The 22,089-nt window shown below is 42.1% G+C and overlaps 1 long non-coding RNA gene across 1 annotated transcript; it reads left to right on the top strand.

Moving 5' to 3' along the window:
- The first annotated feature begins 2,666 nt into the window (after positions 1 to 2,666).
- On the top strand, positions 2,667 to 5,396 carry LOC135155152 (uncharacterized). Its single transcript, XR_010294492.1, has 2 exons — positions 2,667 to 3,399; positions 4,237 to 5,396. It is a non-coding gene; the product is annotated as an uncharacterized LOC135155152 (long non-coding RNA).
- Positions 5,397 to 22,089: the final 16,693 nt, after the last annotated feature.

Here is a 22,089-nt window from a genome sequence, read left to right as displayed (position 1 = left end):
TTAGTAGGTTTTCAATGTATGTATGTGAAGGTTCCAGGACAATTGCTACGGCAGCAAATTCCACACACTACCAGAATGACCAACTTCAACCCTTGATTTAACACTATACCCATCCTAAACCTAACATAAAACCCTATTCCAACCCTAATCCTAACCCTATATCATAGACAGAATAAAGCCTGGAGCAATTGTCGCTGGAGTAAATGTCGTGTCACCGTACGTGAATGTTGATTTTATCTTTCTTGTAACTTCTTAAAAATCAAGTCCACCCCAGAAAAATGTTGATTAAAATAAATAGAGAAAAGTCAAACAAGCATAACACTGAAAATTTCATCAAAATCAGATGTAAAATAAGAAAGTTATGACATTTTAAAGTTTTGCTTATTTTTCACAAGAAAGTTATATGCACAATTTAGTCACACACAAAAGAGAGAATCGATGATGTCCCTCACTATTTCTTTTGTTTTTTATTGTTTGAATTATAAAATATATATATTTTTACAGATTTTATAATAAGGACCAACTTGACTGAACCATAAAATGTTAAACAATGATAATTCCACAAGTTCAGGGAGAAATAAATAAAACTTTGTTTCACAGGTTAATGAGGAGAAAATTAGAATATTTCATATAATAAAATACAAAAGAAATAGTTAGTGAGTGATGTCATCAGTTCCATCATTTGCATACTGACCGGGTTGTGCATATAACTGTTTTGTGAAATTAAGCGAAAATTAAAATTGTCATGACTTTCTTATATTAGATCAGATTTTGATGAAATTTTCAGTGTTATGTTGGTTAGGTTTTTCTCTTTTTATTCAAATTAACTTTTTATTGTGTGGACTTGTCCTTTAAGGTTTCCTTGGCAAAGAAGAAGAGTGTAGTGGGTTTCCATGACAATTTTATCTTGTTCACAGATGGAGATGGTGAGATACGAGAGAGAGGAGCAGAGAGAATGAGAGTGGGAGAAAGAGTGAGTGATAAATTGCAGAGAAGGGGGACAACAATAGATAAAATGAAAAAAAAATCCATATTTTGTTGTTCAAAATGCAAGTCTGAAAATGGAAATACTTCGAAAATTCTTTTTGCCCAATTGATTGTGGGCCCGGCAGCCACTGTTCAGCGCCAGATCGATGAAGCTTTTGGTCCGACACGCCCGGGGTTTCACCTCCCAGTTGTGAGACGGATGCTCTAGCAACTGAGCCAACACACCAGTTACTGATTAGAGAGAGAAAGAAGGGGAGGAAGGAGAAGAGATGAGAATGGGAGGGAGGGGAAGAGATGAGAGAGAGAATGGGAGGGAGGGGAAGAGATGAGAGAGAGAGGGAGATCAGGAGGAGAAGTGAGAGAAAGGAAGAAAACTGGAAGTAGATAGACGTACGTGTAGATATAGATGGATAATGAAGCAAAAATGAGAGATTGATGAAGTGATCGAGAGATGAGAAAGAGGTGGATGGGGTGGGGCAGGAGTATAGAGGGAGATGGGAGAAAAGATGTAGAAAGAGGCGAAAATGAGGGAGGGAGGAAAGATGTGAGGGAATGAGAGATGAGAAAGAGCTTGGAGAGGGTGATGGGAGAGAGAGAGGGACAGATGAGGAAAGAATGGGGAGGGAGTGAATGATGGTATGGGAAATAATACTGAGGGAGAGAGCAGGATATGAGGAGGAAGAATTAGCGGGTCCAGGTCGGAGCTCTAGCTTAGACGGAGGAGGAGAGGGAGTGGGCCGGGGAGAACAATCGATTGAGGGTGAGAGAGCTAGTTTTAAAGTTTTGATTTTATGGCGTCAAAGATGAACAGTGTATGCATTTTTGTTTTTTTAAGAATTCTCATTTATTTTATTTATTTTATACCCCTTGTATTAAAAATATTTCATCATGTCCCATTAAAAAAATAAAATTATTCAGAATTATCATATTACATGATATACCTGCTCGCATGTGACGTCAACAGAGGAAAAACTTGATAAATCCATGGATATTCATCAAATCTTGACCAATAGGCCTATATTCTTATTTATTTTTTTTCCTACTTTTATTAAGACCAACCATCGTTAGATTGAACTTTCCCAGCCAGGCATGGAGAAATTAAGGATGCAGATATGTATTTTCAAACACTGAGAACGTAATCTTTATTTTTAAAATGAATTTTCCACTCTATTATCCTGAACTGTGAAATTCTTGCCACTAAATCCAATAAATTTGTTTTCATACCAGAGTAAAGGTCTAACAAGAATCAATAAGTGATTTTTAGCCATATTTTTGTAACATTTTACTGACAAATATAGGATAGAGAAAAAAAATATATAGGATAAAGAAAAAAAAAGTATGCACCATGCACTTAATACCCTTCTTAGTTTTGAATTAAAATCGTTCTTAGGACTATATGGGCATGTCTACACTTGAAGAGCAATTACTTTAAAATTGACTTACAAAGGAAAAATTAATAAGATTTGTGTAATTATAGATTGAATAGATCCATTTTAAAAAAATGTACGAGATATAGGCCCTACTTATCATTTTGACAAGAATCCTTTGATTTTCAATGCTGCATTTGAATTTTGATTACTTTTAACGTTAGTAGTGTATACGAAAGACGAAGGTCATACACAAGTGTGAAAGTAATGAAAATCACAATAATGTAATAGAAAATTAAATGTTGTTTGTGCCGGGTGTTTGTGACTTTGTGACTAAAATGTGTACGCATAACATTTTCTCGTAAAGTATTCTCAAGCTCATTTTTTCGTTTAGGTAAATAGCGCCATCTTACAACGAAAATTATTTAATTTCTGCCTTTCTTGATTTTTGACTTTCTATTGAGGAAACTCATCGCTGAATTATGGAAGAAATTGGCATTGCTGTCACTCCTAAAAAGGTATGTAGCTTTATTTTACAGTACTAAATATGTAATGAATGTATTAAGTTGATTATGAAATTCAATACAACGAATTGGAAGCAGAATTTCGAGAGGAATTCTCCCAGTTACGAATGCATGACAAAGCAATATTCCTCTTCGCTTCGGTCCCACCTATCTTTGATGGTGTCTGTCCAATTCTTAGTGCAAGCGTATAGTGAGACCACCACACACAAAGAAGAATTGTACAGGAAACCCGCGCATGCGCAGTACGCTCGTTCGATCGCCAGCGTAGTGCGTGACGTCATGTTTCATTCACAAATCTTGAGCTGTGATCTCATTGGGTGTTTTGGCTCTCATTTGCATATTTTCCCATAATACAAAACCTATGTAGTGCGATAATTTTCTCTGCGAACCACCGATCAACCTCATACTAAACACGACGTATTTCCTTCAAGATTTCGAGTTGAAAATCTCATTTTCTTCATACGGTGTAGCTACATTACCTCGGAAAATCTGATGATATTTTGCGGACTTCTCGTCATTTGGTAAGTCATATTTTTGAAGATATTTACCGTCGAGAAGTGAAAATCGCACGACTGTGTTCGTTGTTTACTGTGTGTCAATGTGTGCAAAGTGTATGTGAGCGACATGTATTGGTACAGAGCGACATACGGAAAACCGTCTACACCGAGGTTTATTTTGTGAACTGTTTTGCGGTGGTGTTTGTGCTTAGTCCGCAATGGTGTATATAAAGCATGGCGTACGTTGTGTTGTGATCGGGCTTCGCTCGGTTGTTCGTGCATGGTTCGTGAATGGCTGTGGAATGTGTGTGAGCTCGGCCATGCGGCCTTGGGGCGTGTATGTAATGAATGGCAGCTGCACCTGTTGTTGTGTATGGCTCTGAAATTGAAGCTCTGCTTGTATTAATGGAATGGCGAATATCATACTCGTAGTATTTTAGGAATATAAGTTTGGGCATTTTATTTGTTGGAACTTTCGCGATACTGATTTAACTTCTAAAACTGGACACTGTTTTTATTTTTTTCGGTAAGGCCAGGGACAGTCAATCGCGAAATCGTCAATGGAATTTTTGAGACATGATGATATCAATAATTAGACCCTAAAATACAGGAAATTGAATTGAAAAATAATGCAAATTATAATCACTGAAGTGCAGAAGTGTACCAAATTGATATGGATGGAGATTGATTTTGATTTTGTTTCCTTCAGTATTTGTTTTGCAAAAATCATAAATATTTTCCTGCCCTGTTCTTTTTCTTATCTATTTTCTTTTTAAATCTTTGAATGACCAATTATGACATTAGCAATAAATCAAACTCAAAAGTTAAAACTATGGTCTATTTTCATTGTATAATTTACAGCATATAATCCGAAGATGACTGACTGACACTGCTTGAAAGACTGTTGTTCACAAGACCCAAACGGAGCAAAGGTCGAGAGCTACAAGTTCATATCGCATTTTACAACTGCTCAAGAAGGTGAAGGATTGGGGATCACTAAATCAAGACGATATAAAAACATTTTTATTGTCTTATGAGATAATCTTTCAACTTTATTTTTACTTAAAATTGAATAAGTGAATAATTTAAAAAGGTTATGAATATGATGCTGAGAAGGGTCGAAAAACAGTTTCTGTTAACAATGATGCACTGTAAAATGCTATTTATATGTATGGTCATAATATTCTTGTGATTTATTTGTAATTAATTTATGTATTATGTTGTTTCATTGTTAAAATATAATTCAAACAACGTTGTTTAATATGTGAATTGCATAGTAGTTGTTTAAACATTTTAAGTGTTTAACAACTTTATAAACAACAAAGTTTTATAAACTCTAATATTTAATTATCAATAAATAAAGCATGATTGTTTCAGATTTTAAACACTTTATTAAACTGTTTAAACTACTATGGGATTCATGTAGTAAACAGCATTGTTTGAATTATTATCATATGCTCAATAAATTCTTATGCATTAAATTTGCCTTTAATAAGAGTTTCCAGTTCAGTATGAATTATTAAAAACATGGAATTCTGGAAGGACATTCACTTTCACGGAATATAGTAAAACGCTGTTTTAACTAAAAATTATCATGAAAAGAATAATGAAAATCATCAAGATAAATCAAAGCCAAACTGTAAAGTGTAAGCAAACCCTATATCATGATTTCTTTTAATAAAGATTTTAACAATTTGCAACTGCATCAACTTTACTATTTTAATGTCAGTTTATTACACCAGTCACATTTCCCCTATACGGCGGCCGTACGGCAAGTCGAAAACGGCAGTTTAACATTATTTTGTACCAGTGTTGTATACATAGTTTGAAAGAAATGAGTAAAACGGCTGTTTTCGACTCGCTGTACGACCGCCGTAGAGCAAATGTGACTACTAAGGACGTCAAATTTTATAGAACATATTTTAATAGAAAACTGGAAAGGATTGATATTAAGTCCAACGAAATTACTTAAAGCCAGATTTATTCTCAAATTGATCAATAAATTTACCCCATACTTTCTACATCTTTTGAAATTGTGATTTAATTTTCTGAATGCGTGTTTGGTTCTGTCAACCATTGTTTTTCATGTCGATGACAGACTCGTACCTCGGTCACATTTGCCGCACGGCTAGCCGAAAACAGTATTTTTATTCATTTTTATATTGTACATAATCTTACATGTACAAATTAAATCTTACATGTATAATGTAGCTGGTACAAAAACAATATTAAAACGACTGTTTCGACTCGCCGTACGGCCGCCGTAGAGCAAATGTGACCGAGGTGTAAGGACCATAGCCCCTCGGTCCGTGAAATCCCAAGATGAATTGTTTGCAGGCCTTCAAATAATTAATGGACATCTGCATTCATTAGACGGGGTCCCAAACTTCTCTGTAATACATTAAATGTTTTTCAATTTCGGATAAAATATAACTTTCATAATTAATAGCTTCCTGTTAAAGTTTATGATTCGTATCCAATTATTTTCTTTTTAATATGAATTAAAAGTATTTACATTCGTATCAGGAGCGGATCCAGGATTTTTCGAAGGGGGGAGGGCACGTTTTCCCCGAGGAAAAAATTGACAAGCAAAAAAAAAAAAAATAGAAAAGGGTTTCAACCAAAAATAATTAAGGGGAGTTTGGTCTTCACTATCGGAGGGGGGGGGGGGGCGCACGCTTCTGTTTACCACTATTTTTACATTACAAATTTTACTTGTGCCTCTGAATGGTGGGGGGGGGTGCGCACGGGCCGGCTGTGCCCCCCCCCCCGATCCACCGGTGATTTTTATTGTTCTTTGTTCACCGATGATCACGAATGTTTTAATAATGCATACATAATTTTTAAAATATACGATTATAAATGTCTTGTAAGTAGTTTGACAGGCCTAATTCTTTTTGCATACCACACTTATGGAGCTACTGTTTCTACTCTACATCAGCGTGTAGTGTACGAGAGAGAGAAGGGGGGGGGGGGGTAGGAGCTAGGGTCGCAAAGAGCGATCGAGCGAAAGAGGAAGGGGTCCAGAAATGAAGAGGGGATGTTGAGATCATGTGTGTGTGTTGGGGGGGGGGGTGTTCGAGGCGAATGTTGTCACTGCTGATCACGATGATGGTTGATAAATCTTCACATCTTAATTTTGGCGATTTGGGAAATGTTTTCTTATACCATGGGTGTGGAGAGGTGAGTGATTCAGTAAATTTCAATAGAAGTTCAGTTTTAAAGTTACAGAAGAGAATTTCACCCTATGACGGGAATTCGGGAAACATCATTTTCAAGCAATACTAATTCGATCACGTGCCATCGGCTTTAGGGCCGAGTGTTCTCGTTCACATTTAAACTTTCATTTCATAAATAGGTACTCTTACAAATTAGGCCGATGCCGTTGTAAAGATAACTATTTGAAGCGTTATTCAAATATAAAATGACAATTGAAATTGAAAAATAATTCATCGAAATTCCCAACGATATTCAAATAAAAATATCAACTTGTGTAGATCTATAGGGATGAACAGACGAAATACAAGCTTTAACGTTTAGACAAATCAATTAACTTGAAATCCATATCATTCGATGAATTGTTCAATTCCATCATATGCTTCATGGAGTCTAATTGTCATACTGTTGAATATGAATTCTTTTGGGATCTATTGAATCACGTACCCCTCCCGATACAAGGTATAGGTTTCCCAATCACCACAGATAACATTACATATATGGTATCTTATTTACATTGTAAGGTACTGACGACATCTTCATAAATACATTCACAATTATTTCATGAAATGTCACCATTGCCGTGGCTGTGACATGTTAAAGCCTGAAAGCTATTACATAAAATATTTTGTGCACTTTGATATATTATAGAGGTCAGATATTCTTGTCAACTAATATATACATTCCATATTATGCAACGTGTTTCAAAATGTGTAAGAAAATTACATTACCATCAGCATTCAGATTATTAGTCCATGATTAGAGCAGGGAGATCGGAGTCTACCCTTTTTTGGAATTTCTATTTTTTCAGCACATCGAAGTGAGGAAAAAAAACACCAAAACAATGACATCACGTTGAGACCCTATACAATATTGGTATTAATGATAACCAATTATTGTAAATTTAGGACTGAGGGTATTGGGAGAGATCGAGAGTATTTCATTTTCCAATAAAATACAAAAGTAGAATATTTTCATGAACATGAACGAAATAAACAAAAAGTTAAAAGCTCAATATTTTTATAGAATTGTTCAGTAGAACAATAATACTAGCTGTAATAATGTTGAAAACCTTTCAGTCAATGTTTACATGTGTTTCATCAATCTCAATATATTGACAATGAAAATAAGTTTTTAATACAGAAATATATTTTATATGACTATAGTGAATTTTGAATAATCATTTAGATCGTTGATTAAACCACCTTCCTGAAAACAATCACTTTGATATCTCCTGTAAAATACATTTTAGATAAAAAATATTTTCTGTTAAAATTGATTGCTAAGATTCCTGTCTGAAAAATGATGACACAGCCTAGCTCAAGTAAAAGTGCATAATACAAATATATTGAATACTCATGACATTGTCCAGCAAAAAGAAAATTGTCAAATAGTTAATGAAAAATGATTGAATTATAAACCAACAATTAAGTCAAATAAAATATGAAAATTATAACACACAATCAGGTCACATTCGTTCTCACTCTCGTAGTTGTGGGGGGGGGGGGTTGGGCGTCCGGACACTATTTTTTAAGGCTTCTTTTTCGTCTTTGCATTACACTGTAAGTATGAATTCAATGGTTGTACTCATCTTGTTCTCTATAATATTTCCTAATATCTTGTACTAAAAATTGAAGAAACTTCGCTTGTAAATTTTTCTATATGACTTTCTAAAAGTGATCGTCCGGACACACAACCTGTCCAGACATACACAGGGTAGACTCATGCTAGTCTAGAAGCACTCCCACACTCCAGACAAAGTGTCACATGAATTCTCGTGAGCACACAAAAAATACAAAATATATGCTCTTATAGAATGTACTGCCTTTTATAGTTCAAACATCCTACAATTACACCCTTTTTGAACATCAAATGATTCTATTAAAAAACAAAGTTAATTTGTAGGACATTAATATACATGCATGAAGTCTGCGCCGAGCATCTAATCAAAAGGCAGTCTATCAGGAAATTCATTTATCGCGGAGGCAACGCAGAATTCAGTACAGACAAGTATACATGTACATTATATATACGCTGTGCACTGTACTCTATGCAAATACAATTTATGCAAGCGGCCTTCGGCCTTGCGTAACCCGATGAAAACCACATGTTTTGCTTAGACTTCGGACCCTGCCTGCCGAAGTGCCGATATCATCCGAACATGTGCCCGAAATCTACACGCTGGCATCTTTACCCGACAGAGTGTAGTGCTCCGTGAGTCAGCCGATCGCGCGGTGTAAAGATTCTCACACACAGCGCTGGGCGAGGAAGGGAAGAGGGTCGCGCGATCAGCCAATCAGCGTGCAGGGAATCCGTCTACTGTGTGCCTATGGGGAAAGTTCTATGTGCCACATATCACAACAACAACAACAACACATATCGACCACCTCTTTTGAAACCGACCACCTTGCGCGCATTAAAATTATTGCGTATTACAAACGATACGCGCGGGAGAGTAAGGCGCTGTGTCCATAGGAACGGTAAAAATGGATTTTACAAGAGAAAAAGAAGGGGGAAGGCAAAAATTTAGTAGAATTGTTGTAGTAAGTCACCCCACCCCCCATATAGGTCTTCCACCGGGAGATGGCGCTGGACCCCTTTTAGACGCTGGAGGACGTTGGATCCCTTGGATCATTGTATTTGAAGCTGAACTCACACGGAATAGACAGGAACTAGGACATCACTCCAGGAAAATACTGGTTAGTGACTTATTCCTTATATTCTAGCTTCAGGTATCAACCTAGACCAAAAGCTTCGGTCTCTGTTATGTTGGTTGTTCAGCTGAACTCCGTTGGCTTCACTCACCAAATACAGAGACCGAAGTTCTAGCGCGATCTGTACAGGGGACTCAATGGCCATATGTTTATGTACTTAAGATCGGATAAAACGGGGAAGTGAATTTGCGCGACAGCCGAGGTAAGTCACTGTTTTTGTTCCTTTTAACTTGATTTTTCTCCGTTTTGGGGCAATTAATGCCAAGAGGGAATATTAATTTGCATTTTGGTCGCGTTAATTTTCAAAATTTTTATTCATTAAAGACAAAAATTGAAGAGCCCCGACGGGGGGATTTCGCATTGCAAGTCCCCTAATGGTGGCTGCACGCTAGCGAGCCGTCTGTGTACGAGGAGAATAAAAAATAAAAAAAATGTTAAAAAACTCCTCGAAACAGACGGCTGCCAGCTGTCTAGTATCAACCTAGTGGTCAAGCTGGGGGCGCGACCGCTACAGTGGCGCTGCGAGCCTGACTGTGTCTGCTTTTGTGGGCATTTTAGGCAAATTTATTGAAATTAATTGGGGTATAATTGTCTCGCGCAGGGACTCAGTTTTATAATTGTGAGGGGAGCAATAAAAAGCTCTCCTAGAACTTTTAAGGAGAGCGGTAGAGGAGCACTGCAAAAAGCTCTTCTTCAACATACAAGGGGAGCTTTTTGTCCAATTAACAAAACAGATGGAGGAAATATATGTACTAAGTTACAATCAACAACCAAAGGAAGGAAACAATCGAATATGCAATATTTATAATTGTTTTACAATGTATTGTAATTAGATTGTAAAACCTGTTTGAGTGAGGTTTTGACTTTGGCTAAAAGTTAAGTCACTGACAATTTTTTTTTTCGGGGGCTCCATTTTTTTATTTATTGGTCAAATTTTGGGGCTAATTTTGCATTTCGGGGGCTCTTTTTAAATACTACTTTTTTGTATTTTCAGGAATACCTGTTCACTTATTAATGAATTATTACTTTTTGTTAAATATTGTATGGTTTTTAAAGTTATTTTTTCATGCTTAGAATCTTGGATGTGGGTGTGTGTGGGTGTGTGGCACTGTGCGTGTGTGTGTGACTGTGAGTTGGACTTGGATATAAATTAATTCAATATCTAATTTCTACTCCGTATATTCCAGTACAATACCCTGTACTCGGCCATGTACATGTAATAAAGGCCCACATACCCTAACTTTTCCTGAAGTTCTTTGAAAACGCAGATCTCCACGAAAATTGCATTTCTCTATGGGGGAGTCTAAATTTGGTGAGAATGTATTCATTAAGAACTTGAATATACATGACAATGAAGAAATCATCAAACTTTATTGGCAGTTTTGAATAATATACCTGAAATGTAAACTCTGTCTGAAACAGAAAATCACCATCATTGAGGCCTTTACTGAGCGAATTGTCCCCCAGAGCTCTGGCAGAGAGACAGAGCTCCGACTGGCTACATGCGCCAATGCGTTCGTGCGTGAGCCTGCCGCCGGCCTTGTAAAATAGATGGAGCTTTGTTTGATGATTTATTTTCTGATATTTACCTCATCCCCTAGAAAAAGAAAATAAATGATTTTTTAGCTATAATTAATAAATATGGTAACTTATTTTGGATGTTAATAGGCCGTTTTGAAAAGCAAAGCCGAATGACAACTCACCAATGCCAGGTTACTAGACTCTGAATTGTGATATCTGTAGGGGAAACATGTGCATTAGAAATTGCACATGGTGCGTGGTAGTCATAACGGACCCTAGGCTATACATGCAACTGTTTCCCGACCGTTGCGTTGATTTTTTTTTTCCATACCTGGTACCATGTGTATGGAAATACGTGGTACAGAAAAAAAGACGCAACTTCGGAATTTGAAACTGCGCTCCTCGCTATTTTCAAGGCTTATTCATGAATTTGAGTGTGGATATTGGATGATTTTTAAATGGTAAGCGGAGCTCGAACATGGCCGTTGAGTTGTTATCACTTGGCAATGATTTTGGGTGATTTCGAGGGGGACTTTAGGCATTTCTGCGCAGCTCAGCGATCGCGAGGCGCGCTATTAATCGCGCTACCTAAAATGGATTAAGGCGCGCATGTAGCGCGCGATCGCTCTCGCGCGCCTTAAAATCGAGTCCCTGCTCGCGGCGAGCTAACGGCCCCCTATTGCGCATCGGACGAGCAAATCCCTATGCCCCGCTGCGTGGGGGGAAATGGTCGCCGCTCGAGTGCGAGAAATCAGTTTTAGATTGGGCTAATTACAGTTGATAAGGCTAGATTCAGAGCTTTGTCGTATTGCGTATATTCTATGAATATTGTCCCTTGTTTCATGTTTGCGATTGTCCTGAATTGAGAGGTTAAATCTTGATTTGGGACATATTTAGGCAATCGTCCCCTGTCTTTTTTGGTAAGGTTTTCGTCGCGGGGACTGATGGTAGTTCCGGTCCCGTGACGGAAATTTCCAGAAAAGGGGGGAGAACACACGTGTTGTTGTGTTGTGAGTTTGTTTTAGTTTTGTGCTTTAATATCCGTTTTTAGTTGTGGACTGTGTTTCACGTTGGTGTGATTGTGTGATTTGCTTGTGATTTTGGGTGTTTGGATGATTTTTGTGTCGTTTTGCGAGTGATTTGTGAGTGAACTATTTTTGTTGGGGTGAGAGGTGCGTAAGAGTGTGTGTGTTCCGGCTAGGTAAAAGCGCGCGGCCCGATCCAAGATTTCACGGCGATCTATTGGCGGAGAGATATTATTGGTTCTCTCTGCCACCGACCGGCGCCATCTTGTTTTACATCGTCGGCTCAACGTTTGGGTCTAGTTTGAGATCCGAACTGACGTCAGGCCGGACCAATCCATCGCACGTATACGGGTAAACAACGGCGATTATTTGGGCGAGTAGGACGGGAAGCCAGACTGACCAACAAAGGTAGGGCATTATCCCAATCCTCTCTCGCCTGCCTATTTCGGATATTTTGAATTTTTAGTGGTTGTTTTAGCGTGTTGTTTTGCTCCTCGAAGCTGGGTTTATTGTTAGGCATATCTAGATTAGATCTAGAACACGGGCAGCCCCACTCGTTCACTTTCGAGTGGGGTAGGAAGTGTGTGTGTGGATATACGGTGTTGGGTGTTTGCGACGTAGGTGGCGTAGTGTGTGAACCCACCCACTCACTGTAGTGGGGAGTTCAGAGAAAAAAAAAAAAAAAAAAAAAATCAAAGAAAGAAAAAGAAAGATTATTTGAGAGAGAGTGTGGGGTGACTCGGTGTGCATGAAATATTTTGTGTGCTGAACTTGGACTCCAGTGTGATAGAACCAGCTTCGAGGATTAATAAAATAAATAGGTAAATTAATAAAAGACAAGTTAGGCTTAGAGGTTAATATAAATATTTTTAGAACTAAAATCATTCTTTTTGGCAGTGCTAGCGCAAACTATTAACAACAACCGGACTAAACTAATCTAATTAATAATAAAAGCTAGACTTTTATACCATAAATTGGGTTCGCATTTGGACCTAATTTTTTGGGATAGCTTTTTGGATAACTTTAGCAGGTTTTTGGTCGGGCTTATCACTGTGCCTAACCATTGACTGTTAAAGGTATAATTTTGGACTTTTTACCGGTTTTATAATTTTAGTTGCTAAAAATAAAAGAATTGTTATAAAATAAATTTGGGTTGGCATTTGGACCTAATTTTTTGGGATAGCTTTTTTGGATAACTTTAGCAGGTTTTTGGTCGGGCTTATCACTGTGCCTAACCATTGACTGTTAAAGGTATAATTTTGGACTCTTTACCGGTTTTTATAATTTTAGTTGCTAAAAAATAAAAGAATTTATTGGGACCACTTTCAGATAAATTTAAGTAGGTTTTTGGTCGGGCTTATTATTGTGCCTAACCATAAACTGAGTAGGGTATACTTTTGGACTTTTTTACAGGTTTTTGCAATTTTAATTGCTAAAAGAAAATACTAGAAAGAATTTAATAAATAAATTGGGTTTGCATTTAGACCTAGTTTTTGGATAACTTTTGGATAATTTTAACAGGTTTTTGGTTGGGCTTATTACTGGGCCTAACTGTAACCTTGCTAGGGTAATACCACATAGGGTAAGGATAACATGGACGGGGAAGAGAAAATCCCTATCAATGTGTGCTCCTTTGAGGAGTTCAGGTCGCTAGGGCTAAGTTCAGCCCTAGCTGGGATAATTCAGGGGATTCGAATGGATCAGGGGGAGATAACCCGTGAGCTATTTGAGAGCAGCCCAGCGCTATGCAGCAATAGGGAGCTAGCACGAAGAGTAGATTTTTCGGAGGGCACCCAAGGGGTAGAGGGCAGTATTTTTATTACCCCTAGGGGGCGCCTCACTGCGAGCACCCCGCATAGCGAGTCTGACCAAAATGGGGTGGCAGGTTCCGGGGGTGTTTACTCCTATGACCAACATCAGCCCCCTAGGTCAAGTCAAAGTAACCAGTCTAGTGGGTCCTGGGGCACCAGCTCATCTCACTTCCGGGAGGAGCGGGGGCCCGAGCCCCCAAGCACCCGAGGGGCAAGTATGAGAGTTGGTGTAGAGCCGAGGGTCAGACCCAGGCACCTAATAGGCGAAGAGGCTAATGGGGCCTATGCGAATAGAGGCATGCAGGTAAGTGGTGATTCAAGCGAATGGTCCGGAGGTGATGACCTCCCCGCTAGGCATCCCTCCCAAGGGGGGAGGCAAGGGGCAGGCATAAGGACCAGGGTAGGAGACGGGAGGGGCTCCTCAGCCCCACCCCCTACCCCAGATTACAGCGCAAGAAATGTGCGGGCGGGTATGACAGGCCCAGCCCAGTACAGTTCATCTTCGCCGCCTAGTAGCCCGGCTGCGTCACCTGCGAATTCTAGTGGTTCCTCAGGAAGGGGGACTGGTGGTGGATTACCATATTACACGCTGCCAAAGTCCCTCACTTTCAACGGCAAGGGTAACTGGAGGGCTTTCTTCAGAAAGTTCTCCGCCTTTGCTGATCACCATAATTGGACTGCAATGGAGCGCGTAAGCCAGCTATACTGGGGCCTGAAAGGGAAGGCTGAAGATTATCTGCTAATGGTCTTAGACCAAGAGCCAAATATGCCATATGCAGGTCTAGTGGCCCGGCTGCAGCACAGGTTCGGGGAGGAAGGGCTCTCTGAATCTGCTCAGCTGGAGTTTGTGGCAGCCAAGCAGGGACCCACTGAATCCCTGCCAGACTGGGCCGACCGGGTGCTCCAGCTAGCAGCGTGTGCTTTTCCAGGGGTCAATGGGTCTTACCCGAATAGACAGGCGGTCCTTCGCCTGTGCCAGGGCGCCCTCAACCGAGAGGCAGGGTGCCACGCGCTTACGCGGAATCCATCTACCGTGAATGAGGCGCTTAAGTATATTGAGTGGCATCAACACGTGCACCGTGCAATGTACGGGCGTCCCAAGGCAGTGTCTAAGGCTAATGAAGGGGAGGTCCGCAAAGTGGAACTGCCCCAATCCTCTTGTAAGCCTGAAGGGGAAGCGAACAATGCAGCCCTTGAGCGAAGGTTGGTGAACCTAGAACGCAAGACTGATGAACGCTTGGGCCACATCGAGCGGGATCTGCAGCGTCTGGGTGGTTTGGAACGGGACCTCAAGAAGGTCCTGGGGGCTATCCAGACTAGGCCCCAACCAGCGCGTGAACGCGGGAGGTCACCCGGTCGGGACCGGTGCTATGAGTGCGGCGGGATTGGCCACTACAGGAACAATTGTCCTTCGGTCCAGGAAAACAGGGCCAAGGTACAAGTTTCCTTTGTAGGGGACCAGGAGGAGGAAAACTCCAGCGGGTCGGAGGAGCTGGCCAGCCCCCGGCCCCCACCGCCAGAGGCCAAATAGAGGGTTCCAAGCTAGCAAGCAGCTCAGAGGGGCCATCCGTAGGCTCATCTGAAGGAATAGCAGAGGGCGTGTCGGAGCGCCTGATAGTCCCTGGGAATAATGTAACCGGAATAGCTACTTATGTAGAGGGCATAACCGCGGCTGCGGCGGGGGATCCAGTTGGTCCCTCGGACACCCGAACAACAGACCGGGGTGAAGCAAGTCCGGAATCAGTTCCAGACGCTCTCCCTGGGCCGGGGTGTGCAAGCAGGATTGAAGAGGTAGTGGTGTGTAGGTTCGAGTCGCGCTCTACTCTCAAGGTCTCGGTTGTTATAGGGGGGCAGCCAGTAAGCGCAGTTGTCGATACCGCAGCCGAGGTATCCATCATCTCAGATAGGCTCCTGCAGTCACTGGACCCCCAGCCCCCTAAACTGAGAGGAGTGATCCTACATGCAGCGGGACGGGATATGAAGATGAGAGGGACAATTGTCGGTCCCCTTTCCATAGAGCTTGGGAACCAGACATTCTCGGAGGAAGTATATGTAGCCCCTATAGCTGATCATATGCTCCTGGGATTAGATTTCCTCAGCAAGCGCAAGGCTGCGATTCACCTCCAAGATCCGCATATGCAGTTGGGAGGTCAGAGGATTCCACTTTGGTATAGTGATGACCCTGGGCGGCAGATTGCCCGGGTTCATTTGCACAAGCGAGTAATTGTTCCCCCGAATGCACTCAAGCGAATCACCGGCATTTTAGACCAACGTTTAGGGGATTTCATGTTTAACCCTTAGGATGGCTTACTGCTCCTAGTTCCCGGTTCGGTTTACAGGGCTGGGAAAACAGAACCTATCTGATAGGTACCTTAAGGTAACCTGCTCTGAGGTGCTGGGGGAAACTGAAAAAATTGAAGGGAAGGGAGACGGGATCGCTCCCTGTTGAAAAATGGGTTCACCTGGATCGCGGTTCCTCTACCAGATTACAGGCAAGCAGCCGTACTATTGGGGCTAATGGTTCAGCGTGTAGGTGGAGCTAGTCCAGTACAAGTCGGTCAGGGTGAGGCCAGTGGGCGTTACCGATGGGCAGCTGCCCATCGACCTGGTACGGGTGGAACAGGAGAAGGATCCTACCCTGGGTTCACTAGCGAGGTGGGAGAGCTTGTCGCCTCAACCCGGCAGATAAGGTTTCTCACTCTCATGGAGCGAGCTAGGATTAACCATCTGGCACTCTATGGGGAATGGAGGGGATCTGTCCTCCATTGTTCACGAAGGGATTCCGGTTCCCTTTGCATTCGGGGTTAGGTTTGAGCGTTTAGGATCATACATGTTTTTCTGTACGCGAGGAGACCAGCTGAGTCGCCTCCTCTCTGTGTCTCTTGTGTTCTTTTGTCTCTGTGTTCTGTCTTTTCTGTATATTTAAGCCATGTAGGGAATGCTTCATGGTTCACTTGGAGGGAAGTGTTTTAAATGGCCCTTTCCGCGTAATGGCAGCGCTGACGCCCCCTTCCTGCACCTGGGGGACCTAGGTTGGGTACTGGTGCTCCAGTTTCTCAACCGAACGGGAATGCTATGTATTGCACAGCCCGGGTATGAGGGTGCCAAGACAGGGGAGGGCCAGCGGCAGCCCACTGCTATGGGAAAGTGGAGCTTTCTGGGGAGGGGGGACCCTCCTGGGATATGGGTTTTTGTGTGGGTTTTTTAAAAAGAACCTCAAAACTCTAGGTTTTTAGGTGTTATTACGGGTTTTTGCCGTTTTCATGTTACGGGTTTTTAAAATTTAAAGTGTTGAACAAGTTTTTAGCACAGTTGTGCTAAGTGTTTTGGATTTTTATTTATAAAAGAACGGAATTTGTTTATGGCTGATTACGGGTAGCAAATTATAATTAATTTTGGGAATGCAGACTTGGGACAGAACAATGCTGCATAAGTACTTTTTGCAAAATTTTAAGGAGCATTGTGTACATAAAAGACCAAAGGGAATTTTTAAATGGGCTTGTATTTGCTCATGCCCAGCTGGGAGATAAGGTTTCCTGGTTGGGGTGTCTAGGGAGTGGAAAAATTTTTCCTCCCTTTGTCTGGTTTGGATAGCGTCCATTTGGGTTGGAAACTCGAGGGACCGAGTTTTATAGAACGGGGGGGACTGTTGTAGTAAGTCACCCCACCCCCCATATAGGTCTTCCACCGGGAGATGGCGCTGGACCCCTTTTAGACGCTGGAGGACGTTGGATCCCTTGGATCATTGTATTTGAAGCTGAACTCACACGGAATAGACAGGAACTAGGACATCACTCCAGGAAAATACTGGTTAGTGACTTATTCCTTATATTCTAGCTTCAGGTATCAACCTAGTGGTCAAGCTGGGGGCGCGACCGCTACAGAATTTATCAAAATTGTTTTGACAAGACCCGAACTCGCCCCGTTTCCGATAGGAAATGGCTTTAGAACAAATATCCGTCGTCAATCGTGGAATCATGTGCCGGTGCTTGTAGTGGAAGTAGTGAGACGATGATTTAGCATGTTGACATCATAGAACTGATTTGGAAGAGTCAAAATATTTCGCCACCGCGACAAGAATCGGCCGTAAACTTAAGTGTATCGCGGGCGGTTGGTTTCAAAAGACGGGTGCAAATGAGCAAATGTAAAACCGTCGTATTAGTTGTTCGCCGATATACACTACTCAAAAAAAGTTAAGGACCACTTTTTAAAACGTACATAAAGATTTTATACAAGGTGTTTTATTTCTGAAAATACCTCAGTACAACTGTCCTAAATGTCCTTAAACACGCTGTAATCAATTTCACGCATGGGTGGTTTCAGTTGTTGCACAATGTCTCTCGCATCACTGCACATCCTGAAAAGTGGGCCCCGAGGGGTATCAGCTACCGACATGAAGTGGTAAAAACGAATGTCTGAGTGTCTTTCAGGCAGTTCAGTAACGAGTGTGACCACCTCCTGCAGCAATAACGGCTTCACAGCGCTGTCTCATGGAGCTGATGAGGCGATTGATGTCTCTGACGTCCAGTGCATCCCATGCAGCCTCCAGAGCCACACCCAGCTGCTGCAGTCCAAGTGGATGGGCTTCGAGCTGCTCGAGACTCCTCCCCATCATGTCCCAGACGTGCTCTATCGGGTTTAAGTCCGGGGACCTCGCTGGCCACTCCATACGCTCAATCCCCTGGCCCTCAAGGAACTCGGTCACCACCCTAGCTCGGTGGGCACGGGCATTGTCATCCATGAAAATGATGTTTTGTCCCACATTTTCTGCAAATGGCACCACTATAGGTTCAAGGACCTCATCGCTGTACCTCACTCCTGTCATTGCTCCCCCTGGGACCACGTAGAGACGAGTACGGTTGGCGTAGGTGATGCCTCCCCACACCATGACGCTGCCTCCCCCATAACGGTCATGTTCTGCAATACAGGGGTCTGCAAATCTCTCTCCTGGTCGCCTCCAGACTCTCGAACGTCCATCATTGTGGTCAAGGGAAAATCTGCTCTCATCTGTGAACAGAACTCTACGCCATTGCTGTCTGGTCCATCTGACATGCTCCCGGGCCCAGTTGAGACGAATTCTTCTGTGAGCAGGGGTGAGTGGGACACACTGAGCTGGCCGTCTGGCATGCATATTGGCTCTGTGAAGTCGGTTACGGATTGTTTGAGTGGAAACAATTACTCCAGTTGCTGCAGCGAAGTCATTGTTGAGGCGGCGTGCACTGTGAAAGCGGTTGCGGAGGCTGAGATTCGTCAAGTAGCGATCATCTCTAGGGGTTGTCGAAACTGGTCGGCCACTGCGGGGTCTCTCGGAGTATAGCCCTGTCTCTCGGTCTCTTTAATTTGCTCTGCTAATGACACTGTGTGACACGCCCATCATTCTGGCTACTCTTCGCTGACTGAGGCCAGCTTCCAGCATCCCTAGGGCTCTGGCTACATCTGTTTCACTTAGGTGGTGTCTTGGCATTGCTGTTGTAGGCAAGTTGTTGGTAGCCAGAGCCCTAGGGATGCTGGAAGCTGGCCTCAGTCAGCGAAGAGTAGCCAGAATGATGGGCGTGTCACAAAGTGTCATTAGCAGAGCAAATCAAAGACACCGAGAGACAGGGCTATACTCCGAGAGACCCCGCAGTGGCCGACCAGTTTCGACAACCCCTAGAGATGATCGCTACTTGACGAATCTCAACCTCCGCAACCGCTTTCACAGTGTACGCCGCCTCAACAATGACTTCGCTGCAGCAACTGGAGTGATTGTTTCCACTCAAACAATCCGTAACCGACTTCACAGAGCCAATATGCATGCCAGACGGCCAGCTCAGTGTGTCCCACTCACCCCTGCTCACAGAAGAATTCGTCTCAACTGGGCCCGGGAGCATGTCAGATGGACCAGACAGCAATGGCGTAGAGTTCTGTTCACAGATGAGAGCAGATTTTCCCTTGACCACAATGATGGACGTTCGAGAGTCTGGAGGCGACCAGGAGAGAGATTTGCAGACCCCTGTATTGCAGAACATGACCGTTATGGGGGAGGCAGCGTCATGGTGTGGGGAGGCATCACCTACGCCAACCGTACTCGTCTCTACGTGGTCCCAGGGGGAGCAATGACAGGAGTGAGGTACAGGGATGAGGTCCTTGAACCTATAGTGGTGCCATTTGCAGAAAATGTGGGACAAAACATCATTTTCATGGATGACAATGCCCGTGCCCACCGAGCTAGGGTGGTGACCGAGTTCCTTGAGGGCCAGGGGATTGAGCGTATGGAGTGGCCAGCGAGGTCCCCGGACTTAAACCCGATAGAGCACGTCTGGGACATGATGGGGAGGAGTCTCGAGCAGCTCGAAGCCCATCCACTTGGACTGCAGCAGCTGGGTGTGGCTCTGGAGGCTGCATGGGATGCACTGGACGTCAGAGACATCAATCGCCTCATCAGCTCCATGAGACAGCGCTGTGAAGCCGTTATTGCTGCAGGAGGTGGTCACACTCGTTACTGAACTGCCTGAAAGACACTCAGACATTCGTTTTTACCACTTCATGTCGGTAGCTGATACCCCTCGGGGCCCACTTTTCAGGATGTGCAGTGATGCGAGAGACATTGTGCAACAACTGAAACCACCCATGCGTGAAATTGATTACAGCGTGTTTAAGGACATTTAGGACAGTTGTACTGAGGTATTTCCAGAAATAAAACACCTCGTATAAAATCTTTATGTACGTTTTAAAAAGTGGTCCTTAACTTTTTTTGAGTAGTGTATACCCTAATTGAATCGTAGTGGCCGATCGAAACATGGGAATCTGATGTGATCTGCTAAATTTTCTGCACAAATGAGACGAAAACTAGGTAAAACTGATAAATAGCTTCGCAGGTATGATGCTTAGAAAATTAGGTGGTCGATAAGACCACCTAATAAAATAGACAGAATTCGGAATCGGCAGATCGACATTTCAATTCAACGCGATTCATTTCGACGCGATGGCAAATGGGGAATCAAGACTTAAATTGAGAAAGAGCATGTTCTGTAACTGTGGCATCATTTTAGTGAATTGCAATATGATTATTGTTACTGTTAGAGAGAGCCCGAGTCGAGAGGGATGTGAGATAGATGGAGAGAAGCTTGCTTGTCTTCAGACTTCACATTTCGCCCTGTCGGAAAAAAAAACAGAAGCTAAACTTAACGTTATAAGAAAATATAACTTAGAGTCCTAGATCTTAAGATACCCACTGTTTTGGAGGAGTTTTAAAAAAAATCTGATGTTTTGCAGTCCTCCTACACAGACTGTGCAAAATTCAATGCGTTTACTTTTGCTTTTTATATTTTTAATTTGTCATTTTATTGGAATACACTAGACCCCCTACCCTATTCTTTTTAAACTACGATATGACCATGATGACCCTAAATTTGCAAGAAAGTTCTTATATTTTAGTTATTTTCTACTCGGAACAAAACCACAAATTTCTATGTTTCCCTTTTTTTGTGACCCATCTCTTAAATCTGAGCTAAGCCTGTGCATGCATTTGGAAATATCGTGCAGACTATGTATTTTTATGGCAATTTTGCCATTTGAGAAGAGATTTATTGAAATAGTGACGTGTTGTAGTTATGATGATTGATTATGCTTGCCTGTGAAAGAAGTTTGACATGTCTAATCTCGGTACGTGTCAAATTGTGGGTGTGTTACTCCTTGTTTCTTTTCTCATTCCTCCTACTCTTTCCGGTGTAATAGCCCTTCTACACCAGGGCCTCGTCTTACAAAGAGTTACGATTGATCCAATTAATCGTAACTCTATGGAAATCCACCAGTGTCATAATTTTTTCTACAGGAAATTTGCACAATGTCCTTTGTAACCAAAGAGAAGCACAGTGAATTTTCAAGAAAATGCATGAACATACATCATAGTTAGAAAATATTTTGAACAAACATGCATAATGGATGTTGACGTTGCTGGCCGTCCATAGATGTGATTGATTGGATCAATCGCAACTCTTTGTAAGACATAATACAACATAGGGTTTAAATATGATAAAGCACAAGCGTCCTGCAGCTGCACTACACCAGCACTGACCAGCGGGTTGTGGAGCACCACTCTACCTAGGCTTCATTTCCTCAGGGGATGTGATAGCTAAAATATTCCTTTTCTTTACTTTTTGCTTGTTTGTAGGAAGAGGTAGCAACACCGAGTGAATCAAGACCAACATCAACAGGGTCTGGATTGGAGAATATAGCCACAGATGATCTCTATTCGAGATACAAGGTATGTATGTTGATGATGTTGGTGATAAAGATGGTGGTGGTGGTGATGATGATGATGATGATGGAGATGGTGGTGGTGGTGATGATGATCACGATGATGGTGATGATGATCACGGTGGTGATGATGATGATTATGATGATGATCACGATGATGATCACTAGATGGTGATGATGATGATGATC

Source organism: Lytechinus pictus, chromosome 8 (assembly GCF_037042905.1).
Source record: "Lytechinus pictus isolate F3 Inbred chromosome 8, Lp3.0, whole genome shotgun sequence".
Classification (NCBI taxonomy): domain Eukaryota; kingdom Metazoa; phylum Echinodermata; class Echinoidea; order Temnopleuroida; family Toxopneustidae; genus Lytechinus; species Lytechinus pictus.
This window is presented reverse-complemented; position numbering and strand designations above follow the sequence as displayed.